Genomic DNA, 12,675 nt, shown 5'->3' on the forward strand with positions numbered 1-12,675 from the left:
TGGTAGATGTGTCGTAAGTGTATCAATTACATGAATGCGTGGTGTCTGTTCTTTCGGATTTCCGTTCTTCCACACCAAATAATCAGGCTACAGATACGGGCATGATCTCTGTAAGGGCAGCTGTAAACTTCTTTCTGCGATAACCTGAGATTTATACCGAACGAGGTGGCGCAGCGGTTAGCACACTAGACTTGCATTCGTGAGGACGGCGGCTCAAAAGCGCGTCCAGCCAGCCAGATTTAGGTTCCCCGTGATTACCCTAAATCGCTCCAGATAAATGCCGGGATGGTTCCTTTGAAAGGTCATGGCTGATTTCCTTCCCCATCCTTGACACAATCCAAACTTGTGCTCCGTCTCTAATGACCTCGATGTCAACGAGACGTTAAACCCAATCTTCCTTACTTATGCGCATTTACATAGGTAAGACGAGTATAGTGTTAAGCTCTAATTGAAAGTACGTTGGTACGCAAAAATTACGGGCGAAATTAACTATCGCATGATTTGTCACTGCCAAGAAACGTAGCTCGAAGAAACATGGGCCATACATAGAAAGAACTATACAATATAAGAGTATCGTAGTACACAAGATGACTGAAAGAAATACGCAATGAGACAAACAAAACTGACACTTATATTCAAAGATAGTAATTACCCTGAGGACACCGCGATTTACGATAGTCCCAAAGACTTTACATAAGGCGGGACATGGTTCTTAATAGTGTGTGTGATTGCCACAGACCTCAGTGCATGCTCCCACGCTGTCTAACAGGTTGGTAAGAAATTCTTGTGGCAAAGCGTTCCATTCGTCCGAGATCGAGGTTGACAAAGAATGGATGATCGTTGGTGTATGTGGACATGCTGCAGTACGTCCTCCCAAGGCATCCCGCAAGTTCTCGATCGGAATTAAGTCGGGGGAAAGGGCAAACTAGTCCATTAGCCAAGTATGCTCTCGTTCCAAGGGCTCCACCACGTACGGTCAGGCATTATCATTGATAAAAATAAAATCAGCACCAAGTGTACCCCTCAAAAGACCCATATGCAGGAGTACGGAGTCACAATAACGTTGATAAGTAAGTGGACAGTGTCCAAACATTTGGAGGTCAATGCGCCCTTGCAACATTTAGCCTCCCCGCATCACAACACATGCACCACCAAAACGATAATGTTAGACAATGTTTCTTGGGTGAATTACGTGTTCCTATTTGTCGCCTTACGAGGGTACGTCCAAGATCACTAGTGGAACTGAATATGCTCTCATCCGAGAAGAACACGCGATACCACTCTTCGTTAATCCAGTCTTTATGTTTGTGGACCATCGCAAACGGTGCCGCCGATGTGCGGGTGTCAACGGACCATAACACTTTGGTCATAGGGCAAAGAGACCACCTCCACGCTGTCGCCGTGTCACTGTGGAGCGTGAGATTGTGTGCGTTGCAATCCTCTTAAATGTTGTTGCGAATGCATTCTCCGTATGACGTGGTCGTTCCTTGCCTGTTGCACAGCGATTCGGGCATTTTCTGCTGTAGTTGACCGCGGTCAACCATTTCATCTCCTTCGGGCCGTAGTGCACTTGAAACAATGCTGAGCAGTACCAAATTCCCGGGTAGATCTAGTCATATTGCGTCCTTTTTGCAGTTTCCTTATGATTGTTCTCTGTGTGAAGTCATCCAAATGTCTCCTTTCCGTGTTGTGACGAAGAACACCACCACCACAGTGCACCGTAACGTCTCCATGTTGACACCCACTGTTTTTCCCCTCTGAGCAAAATCATCCTGTAGATGTACAGTAAAAGTACTGAAAAAAAATACAGAGCGCGTGACTACGAAAATTAAGTTATGGATTATGTTCACAAGATAACTGCAGTATTCAGAGTAGTGTCCCCCTGAACCACTACACAGCCGAAGTCGTTCTAAAAGTTTTGAAACAGTCACTGTATTCCTTTTTTGGAACTGAATTCAGTATTGCAGTGCAATTCTTGGACGTCGTTAATTTTAACGGTGTCCACTCATTGCTAATTTCAATTTGGGGAATAACCTGAAGTCGGCTGGGAAATAGTGCGACCAAAATGGTGGGTGACCCAGGACTGTGATCTGTTTGCTGGCCAAAAATGCACTCGCGGTCTTCGCTTTATGGGCTACGGCGTTGTTATGGAAGAACGACTACGAACCTGCCTCTCGGTATCCGGGTCGAATTCGACGAATACTCGCCCAAAAACACAAAACTCAACGCAAAACTTGATGTTACCTCGCTGCTCCATCGCCGTTTTCCGACTAGTGTCAGACACGTTGTGTTACATTCGCAGCCGGAACGCCTACTGCAGCGATACTAGAGCTTCGGCCTTCTGGACGACTGTTCTTGAAACCTCAAGAACCCTAACGTCGCAGCTCGCTCCGAGATAGCACTGTAATTTGCAACTTCGCGCAAGCAGTCCCAACGGAACTGGCACACTTCGTATGTCTTAAATAATGCTGTCGTGAAGCAACGTCTAATGGGTTACGAAAGTAAACATCGAGCGAATTTACAAGTGATATGCCTACTGATGTCGTAGAAAAAAATACTAGCAGTGGACGGTGCATGCAGGTCGAGTGTATAGATACGTCCTCTGGCGTGATTGGGCAAAAGTTAAGAAACATTGAATGTAGAGGGTGTTTGTGGGTCTTGGACACAACGTGAATTGCTTACAGGAACTAGTTTACTAACTTCTAGATTCAGATACGAAATTGGGGAGCTCTTTTAAACGAGGTTGTGTATCTGGTCGGTATATGCGCAGGAAACTGATCTCTCTTAGTATGCACTGCTCGTCGGTGCGTCTTTTCCCTGGTCTTTTTCAGGTGGGCGTAAATTTCTTTTACTTCTTGCATGTCCATGAAGTATCCCTTCCTCATTGTATAAAGAATCACAAGGATTTTTCGATATTGTGCACCGTGTGACTATCTGCTATGAAGTCAGCCGCGAAGATGGATTTAGTTCCTATTTTTTTCTCTTTAATTCTGTGTGTTCCTCCTATCGCTTTTAGAAATTTCTTCCCGTTTGTCCGATGTAGCGAGCCGGTCATGGACTTAAATAAAGTATAAATCAGCAGCTAGAGCGGATTTTAATAATTAATTAATTAATTAATTAATTATAAAAATTATTAATTAGTACAAGAAATACATAATTCATTGAAAATAGATGTATTTCGGATTATCTAAAGTACGTAATAACATCTAGTAAAGAGAGGATGATAATACGCAAATTTGTATTGATATAACATTGTTAAATTAAATTATTCTGCGCGTAATGTGACTTTCTAAATACACACGTTTAAGTGAGACGCAAATCTGATATCGCCCAGCACGCAATCAGTGGATAAATAATTTTCTCTCTGTGAGAAGAGTTCTGTAGTAATATGCTCAATTCACACTAATTTTAGAATAATTACACTAAAATTTGTAAAAAGTGAAACACTTGTAAGCAATATTATGCAACATTCCGCGATGAGAGGACGTGTAGAACAGCATAATCATAATAAGTGATTTAAATGGCAGAGATGTGGCGCGCAAATAGGCCCAATAGTGCCTCTTTCGTGTGACCGGATAAGTAATTTCACGTAACGCTTTGTCAGTGCGGAGCTGTCATACGAAGTGGAAACGGATAACTAAGTGCCACTATGCCCCACCTACATCACAAGGTGGAGCATATGGTAAAAAATTTCTTATATATTTCTTTATTTACAAACAAGCGGTTTTGACAGATTTTGCTATCTTCAGGTCTAACAAAAATGTACAGCACAAATTGCAGGACGTATTTTTCACACGTCGACGAAGAAATTATATTATATGAATATGGGTATGGAAGCGCTTTGTTTCCACGTTACAACTCATTGTCTCCATATGGCTGGTGAGTGTTACAAGAAGACCAGCTGTATCCATACCAATCACACTGTGTGCAGCCACAATCAGCAGCTGATATTCCCGCATGGGCAATCTTCTGCGAATGGTTTATTCAACGAAGTGTCAACCCTAATTTTAGTCCAACGGCGCTGTTCACAGATGAGGCGTCGATTCAACGAGATCAAATTGTAAATTTTCACAATCAGCATGTATGAGCAAACGCCAATCCTTACCCACCCAAGTGTTGAAGCAAGTTATCAACAAAGACTTTCTACCAGGTTTTGGACCGCCATTGTCGGTGACTATTCGGTAGGGTCTCACTTTCTTCCACCCAGGCTCGACGGACGAACTTACCATAATTTTGTAGAGAATGTTCCACCTGATCTGTTAGTAGATAAGCCTTTAGCTGTGCGACAAAACATGTACTTCATGCACGATGGAGCATCTCCTCATTTTAGTGTTAATGTCCGTAGACTTCTAAATGACAGATTCGGTGACAGTTGGATAGGTGGAGATAGACCAATTGCCTGGCCTCCACGCTCTCTGGACCTAAACCCAATGGACTTTTATTTGTGGGGGTATTTGAAAGCTCTTGTGTATGAAACCCCAGTACAAGATGTTCAGAGTATTGTGGAAGGCTGCGAAACCATACGCAATACTCCAAGGATTCATCAACGCATTCGAGATTCACCACGACAGCGAGTTGTTGCATGTAGCAGTGTCCAGGGAGGACATTTCCTGTGAGAAAGAGTTGCATATGGTACACTGGTGCGTTCTGTTCGTGTGTGTTTCCCGATTAAGAAATTGGAGGAAACGAGTTGTTACATGGAAACAAAGTATTTCCGGACCCACTTCATATAACATAGTTTTTTCGTTTGGGCGTGAGAAATTTGTCCTGCAATTTATGGCGTACATTTCTGTTCTACCCTGTATAATGTATTCATTTAGAGTCGAACCTCACACCAAGTTGTCATGAGATAAACAACTTGGCGTAAAGTCCAGCTCAAACTGAACACATTAAAAAAGAAAAGGTTGAAGACCTGAAGATGACATTAAAGCCAGTGAAAACCGGCTTTTTGTAAGTAAAGAAATATTTATGCAATCTTGGCTTTAGAAAGTTTTTACCAAGTGAAACAGATCGTTCCTTCTGACGTCTTCATGAGAAAATTCAATCACAGTGTGGAATATTGGCGTGTGAGAGCGTTCGAACGGTGCAGAATGGTTGGTCTCCGCGGGCGGGTCTGTCGTTCCGTGACACTCAGGCTCCTACACAGCACGCAACTTCAACAGTGAGACGTATCTTTGGAAATTTGTGGTAAGTTCCTATGGGACCAAACTGCTGAGGTCATCGGTCCCTTGGCTTACACTCTACTTAAACTAACTTAATCTAACTTACGCTAAGTACAACACACACACCCATGACCGAAGGAGGACTCGAACCTCCGACGGGGGGAGACGTCTCAGACAGCGCGGGGTATGTGGAAGCTTTGGAGAGAAGAGGACTGTACACAGCGCCGATACGGAACTGGACGACACAATGTGACCACAGCGCGAGATGACCGTCATCTTGTGCGCTTGGCATTAACGGATAGAATAGCCTCATCCACAGTGTTGGTGCGACGTTGGAGTACTGCAACTGGTGTGGAGATGTGTGCGTCGAAGGTTCGACGCCATCTCCTGCGGGCTGGACTGGTGGCACGCATGCCATTGCTTCGGCTTCCACCGAACAGAACCCACCAACACAGATGACTGCAATGGTCACGTGAACGTCAACACTAGCATGCTGAGTGACAAAAATGTGGTGGTTTCGGAGGAGTCCCGCTTCAGCTTGTCAGTGATCGCCACACGCCGGCTGAAGTGGCCGAGCGGTTCTAGGCGCTACAGTCTGGAACCGCGCGACCGCTACGGTCGCAGGTACGAATTCTGCCTCGGGCATGGATGTGTGTGATGTCCTTAGGTTAGTTAGGTTTAAGTAGTTCTAACTTCTAGGGGGCTTATAACCTCAGAAGTTAAGTCCCATAGTGCTCAGAGCCATTTGAACCATTTTTTTTATCGCCACACGCAATCGACGCAACCAGGGTGAACACAATCGGGCAGACTGTATTGCTGAGCGGCATAGCGGACAAAGGCCTATTGTGACGGTTTGGGACGCCATTGCGTATAATATTCGATCTCGCCTCCTACGTCTTGAAGACAATCTGAGTAGCTACCTCTACATCAGATTTTACAACCGAAGGCACTGCCCCTCAAGTAAGCCGTTCTTCATCCCATATTCCAGCAGGACAATGTTCGACCGCACGTGGCGAGCAATGTGCAAGCCTTCTTCGAAAAACGACTGGTACTACTGCTTCCCTGACCTGCCTGTCCTCCCCCCCGGGCATGTTTTGCATATGGCCGGTAGGCAACTTGTTCGTTCAGGTCTCCCTGCAGTCACAGTTTGTGTTTTGTGGACGCGCATACAAACCACGTGGAAGAGTATTCCGCAGCAGCATATCCAGGAGTTCTTTTTCAGTATTGAAACCTATATCAGGATATTTTTATGATGTGTAACCGGTAATCGTGAAATTTACAATTTATGTGATCAAGAATAATAAAATTCTTTAATGCATTCAAAAGTAAAGTACATTAATACGGTTAAATAATCTTCGTAAGCTGCTTATATTCAGGTTCCAACCCCTTTTGTGGAATGAAATCTGCATGCTAAACAAAGGCAGTGTAAGAAGATTATTTTGCTATATTAATGCATTTTACTGTCGTTGGCGGAGGCAGTGACGCAGGACGTTTTTTTGTTGACGCCACTGTCTTTTTGTTGGGTGTCACCTGCACAAAATACACACATCAAAGAAACTTTTCATCACCTCGGTTCCGGGAGTTCCGGAGTACAGAAAATTGGAATAGAGATCAATATAAACATCATTTTCGCTCTTTTTATTGCTCATGAAAAGCACACATTGCATGTTGTACCAACATACAGCGAGACCTCCAGAAGTTGTGGTCCAAATTGCTGAACACACCGGTACCTCTAATACCCAGTAGGACGTCCTCTTGCATCGATGCATGTCTGTCTTCGTCGTGCCATACTACCCACAAGTTCATTAAGGCGCTGTTGGTCCAGATTGTCCCACTCCTCAACGGCGATTCGACGTAGATCCCTCAGAGTGGTTGGTGGGTCACGTCGTCCATAAACAGCCCTTTTCAATCCATCCCAAACATGTTCGATAGGGTTCATGTCTGGAGAACATACTAACCACTCTAGTCGAGCGATGTCGTTACCCTTGACGAAGTCATTCACAAGATGTGCACGATGGTGACGCGAATTGTCGTCCATGAAGACGAACGCCGCGCCAATACGCTACCGATATGGTTGCACTATAGGTCAGAGGATCGCATTCGCGTATCGTACAGCCGTTATGGCGCCTTCCCTGACCACAGCGGCGTACGTCGGCTCCACATAATGTCACCCCAAAACAGAAGGGAACCTTCACCTTGCTGCACTCTCTGGACAGTGTAAGGCGTTCAGCCTGACCGGGTTGCCTCCAAACAAGTCTCCGACGATTGTCTGGTTGAAGGCATATGCGACACTCATCGGTGAAGAGAACGTGATGCCAATCCTGAGTGGTCCATTTGGCATGTTTTTGGGCCCATCTGTACCTTACTGCATGGCGTCGTGGTTGCAAAGATGGACCTCGCCATGGACGTCGGGAGTGAAGTTGCGCATCATGCAGTCTATTGCGCACTGTTTGAGTCGTAACACGACGTCCTGTGGCTGCACGAAAAGCATTATTCAACATGGTGGCGTTGCTGTCAGGCTTCCTCCGAGCCATAATTCGTAGGTAACGCTCATCCAATGCAGTAGTAGCCCTTGGGTGGCCTGAGCGAGGCATGTCATCGACAGTTCCTGTCACACTGTATCTCCTCCATGTCCGAACAACATCGCTTTGGTTCACTCCGAGGCGCTTGGACACTTCCCTTGTTGAGTGAGAGCCCTTTCTGGCACAATGCGGACGCGATCGAACAGCGGTATTGACCGTCTAGGCATGGTTGAGCTACAGGCGACATGAGCCGTGCAGCTTTTTCCTGGTGAAATGACTGGTACTGATCGGCTGTCGGATCCCCTCCATCTAATAGGCGCTGCTCATGCATGGTTTAGTGACATCTCTGACAGTCAAAGGGACTGTGTCTGTGATACAATATCCACAGTCAACATCTATCTTCAGGAGTTCTGGGAACCGGTGTGATGCAAAACTTTTTTTGATGTGTGTATATCGAAACAATGATGCCTACGCTGACCATGAGAAGTATCTATCTGCTTAAGACATAAAAATCTGTCAACGTGACAATTCCTTTCTACATGTCGGTTTTCATCACCTTCATTCACAACTACCGATTTGGGCTTACCGCCGTCATCAGATCATTGAAAGTTTTCTGATACAAGCATCATCGTCAAACAATCTCTACTCATGGGCAGTGCTTGACGTGTAAAAAAAGAGGTTCCGTGACTGTCCGGTGAGTATTTTCTTTAAAATTTAGACGATTTATAAGTTTATTTTAATGCCTTTTTTTCTACAGAGGTGCTGGTACGATGTATCGGTGCGTATCGTTACAAATCAAGCACTGAACTTGTTATGTACCCATGTGTACAGACTGTTTGACAATGATACTTTTATCACTACATGGAATAGTTTCCAGGACCGCATGTTGGCGGTCACTGAAACAGCACATTTGCAGGAGATTTTTTTTTTCAGACACACCTTTCTCGTAGTGTTATGAGGTTGTTTGTAAGGAGATAAGGAGCACTTGTCACTGTTCGCAAACAACTGGTCGACCTGATACTGTAGTAAAACCACGATGCGTAACGATTCTTCCAATCAGTCACGGAGAGACGTTACGCAATTGCTGTAAAGCGCCGTGCAGTCTTGTTCCCGTTTAGCATCACACGTGGATACTGATTGCGGCAGCTGCGCCTGCTATAGTTGCGTAACGTGGAAAGTGAATTAATCCTGCAGTAACGAGACTCACTGAGAACTCGGACTATGTCGGCCGTCTGTGCGGATAATGGCCGTGTCCTTACCGACCCAAAGCGCGGGGCGCCTTGCGTAATCTGCCCACCAGCGGGCAGAAGTGACGCACGTTTTAAGTCGCAACGTGACAGTTCAGTGCGGTATACAGGGGGCTTCAGACCTACTGTACCGGCAGTTTTTCTCTGGAATGCTGCGACAGATTCTTTTCCGGTGAAATGCGCTTTAGCCAAACCGTGTCTGCCATCTCCTTTACCTACGATTGAGCATATGCGATCGTTCCATATGCCTTTAAATTGCTACTCCCAGGCGTTGTAGTACTTGACTGATTCCAGTTGTGACTCATTAACGCTGTAGTCATAGAAAACAACGTTTTTGCGTCATTAAGAAGTGCCCAAATTTACATTTAAAGCCAGTTGTCAGTCTTTCTATTATCTGGAAGTCTTATCATTATCTGACACAATATTTGTGCATCTATTTTCAGTTAGTACGTCACTGTAGATAACTGAATCATCTGCGAAAAGGTTTTGGTTAGTATTAATAACGTAAACAAGGTCGTTAATATAGACTACGAGCAGCAAGGGGCCCAAAATGCCTCCCACAGGGTACACCAGTTACCTCTACGTTTTCAGATAACTCTCCACCCAAGATAGCCTGATGTAGCCTCCACACCTAGAAACACTCAATGCAGTCACAAATTTCGTCTGATACACCATATGATTGTACTTCCGATGATAATATTTGGTCTGGTATTGAGTCAAATGGTTTTCGGAAATCGAGAAAAACTGCATCTACCTGACTGTCATGGCCATTACTTTCATGACAGCTTATGGGAAAGCATGAGTTCATTTTCGGATGATCGATGTTTCCGGAATCCGTGAAGGTTGGAGCGTAGAAGCTCGTTCTGCTCGAGATACCTCTTTATGCCGTTTTCACAATATGAATTAAAATGATGGATGTCTAGGATACTGGACGGTTGTTTTGTGGAACACTTCCGCTACCGTCCTTGTAGACAGGTGTGACCTGTCCTTTCTTCAAACAACTGGGCCAAGCATTTTAGTCAAGTAATCTACAGTTCCCTACTTTTTCCCTTGCAAAATTCTTCGTCTCGGAGTGGGGCTACCACCCTACGTCCTCAATTAATTGTTGACTTTAATCCTATTTCCGTCTTCAAAAATGGCTCTGAGCACTATGCGACTTAACTTCTGAGGTCATCAGTCGCCTAGAACTTAGAACTAATTAAACCTAACTAACCTGCCATGCCCGAGGCAGGATTCGAACCTGCGACCGTAGCGGTCTCTCGGTGCCAGACTGTAGCGCCTAGAACCGCACGGCCACTCCGGCCGGCCTATTTCCGTCTTCACCTACAGTGTTCACCATCTACAGCTTCTAAAGTTCCATCTAGTTCCATGGAAGTTATTAGTACCATGGAAGTTACACCTTGATGTTTTAACATTTGTACTTTCATCCTGTCCCTTCTTCTTGTCAGTATTTTCCATGTTTCTTCCTTCTCCAGTTCTGCTCAGGACGTCCTCTTTTCTCATCATATCAGTGCACATAATTTTCAATGGCCTTCACATCTTAGCGCCTTGATTCTCTTCTTTTCAGGTATTTTCAGAGCGTCATTCACTATTACACAATGCTGTGCTCCAAACGTACATTCCAAGAAACTGCTTCCTCAGATTAAGGCCTATGTTTCACACTACTAGACTTCTCTTGGACAGCAATGCCGTCTTTGCATCCGCTGATCAGCATTTAGTGTCCTCCTCGCTTCGACCATCATGTGTTACTTTGCTTCCAAGATATCAGAATTCCCTAACTGCGTCTACATCGTGGTACTCAGTTTTGATGCCAGATTTAGCGCTTATCTCATCCCCACTACTCCTCATTACTTTTGTCTTTCTTCGGTTTAATCTCAGTACGTATTCTATACTCATTAGACTGCTCATTCCAATCGACACTTCCCGTAATTCTTCTTCACTTTCACTGATGTTAGCAATGTTATCAGTGAGTCTTATCGTTGATATTCATTCATCTTGAAATATAATCCTATTAGTGAACCTTTCTTTTATTTCTGTCGTTGCTTCTTCGATGTATAGTTTGAACAGTACGGGTGAAAGGTTACACCCCTACCTTACACCATTTTTAATCTCCCACTCTTATTGTTCTCTCTTGGTTCTCTTACATCGATCATCTTGCACCATTTTACAATGTCGATCGCTTTTTCCAAGTCGACAAACCCTATGAATATATCTTGAAATTACTTAAGTCTTGCTTCCATAAGCAATCGCAACATCAGAAATGCCTCTCTGACAATCAGACTGACCGCAATCTAACAGATCCTTAAATTTCTTTTCATTCTTCTGTACAATATTTTTGTCAGCATCGTGCTCTATTGAACTCTGCTTCTAGAAGCGAATCCGCTATGTCTTCCATATAGACTCCCATTTCTTCCTCAGTCACATCGCTGTTCTTAACAGAGAAATTCCAACTGCACTCTTAATGTTGACATTTTTGATTATAACTTCAACGAATTTTGTTTTGACTTTTCTATAGGCCGAATTAGTGTTACGGACGAACTCTTATTTTTCAGTTTCTTCACATTTTTCATTCAGCCATTTTGCCTCAGCTTCCCTGCACTTCATATTTATTTCATTCCTAGGTAATTTACTTGTGTTCCTGTTTTTCTCTGGACATTTTTGTACTTCTTTCTTTAGTCGATCAATTGATTTCTTCTGTTATCCAAGATTTCTTCGTAGTTATCTTCCTTGTACTTACTTTTATTTGTTCAACTCGTGTGATTAACCTTTCAGAGATTTTCACTCCTCTTCACCTGAACTGTCTACTATGATATTCATTATCCATCTATACCCTCAGGAAACTTCTATGGTTTATTACGGTAAAATGAAGGACTAACTCAGACGCAGTTTCTCTACACAAGCCGCGCGGGATTAGCCAAGCGGTCTAGGACGCTGCAGTCACGGACTGTGCGGTTGGTCCCGGCGGAGGTTCGAGTCCTCCCTCGGGCATGGGTGTGTGTGTTTGTCCTTAGGATAATTTAGGTTAAGTAGTGTGTAAGCTTAGGGACTGATGACCTTAGCAGTTAAGTCCCATAAGATTTCACACACATTTGAACATTTTTTTCTGTACACAATCTGGTAGGTTTTCCATCGGGCTCTAGAGCTGTGTCTGGTGTGAGCAATTTTAGTTGTTTATCATTGCCACTGACACTAGTATCTGTATCATTTACCTTTTCAGCGATGGGAGAATTAAACAGGGCAGTACTCCTGGGCTTTCCTTTGTAAAGGATGATTTGAAAACACGTCAAGTGTATACCGTGAGAACCTCTATTCAGAGAGAACAGCCACCAGCAGAGTGAACTACTGTATACAAAGACGTCTCGACGTCAAGGGTCAAGTCGAGTAATGCATATGGTATCTGCAGAAAAACGGAGCAGAGTGCAACAAATCAGCCGCCTTTTGAAAGTTGGAAATCCAGTGCCCTTCTAAAAGGGACGAAAAACGGAAAGTCGACATTGATGACCAAGATGCGTGCATTTTGAATCCAGTCCCGACCAATATCCCTATGTTGTGGGCGGCGATTTCACGGTCATAGATCAGGATGACTCTCGGACGCCTGTAGGGTCTGCTGGAGTCCATGTCACAACGCATTACCACCTCAGTCAGGAAAAATCCTGCTAGGTCGGTTTTTCTGATTCAATTTTTCATAAGTATACTGTTACATTAGGTTTATTAGCATATTGGTATATGCACTGGTTTGCGTAG

At 44.2% G+C, this 12,675-nt stretch overlaps 1 protein-coding gene across 1 annotated transcript in view; it reads right to left on the minus strand.

Moving 5' to 3' along the window:
- LOC126176488 (F-box/LRR-repeat protein 16) overlaps positions 1-12,675 on the minus strand; it is an 831,486-nt gene that overhangs the window by 112,982 nt on the left and 705,829 nt on the right. The window lies entirely within an intron of this gene.

Source organism: Schistocerca cancellata, chromosome 3 (assembly GCF_023864275.1).
Source record: "Schistocerca cancellata isolate TAMUIC-IGC-003103 chromosome 3, iqSchCanc2.1, whole genome shotgun sequence".
NCBI lineage: Eukaryota > Metazoa > Arthropoda > Insecta > Orthoptera > Acrididae > Schistocerca > Schistocerca cancellata.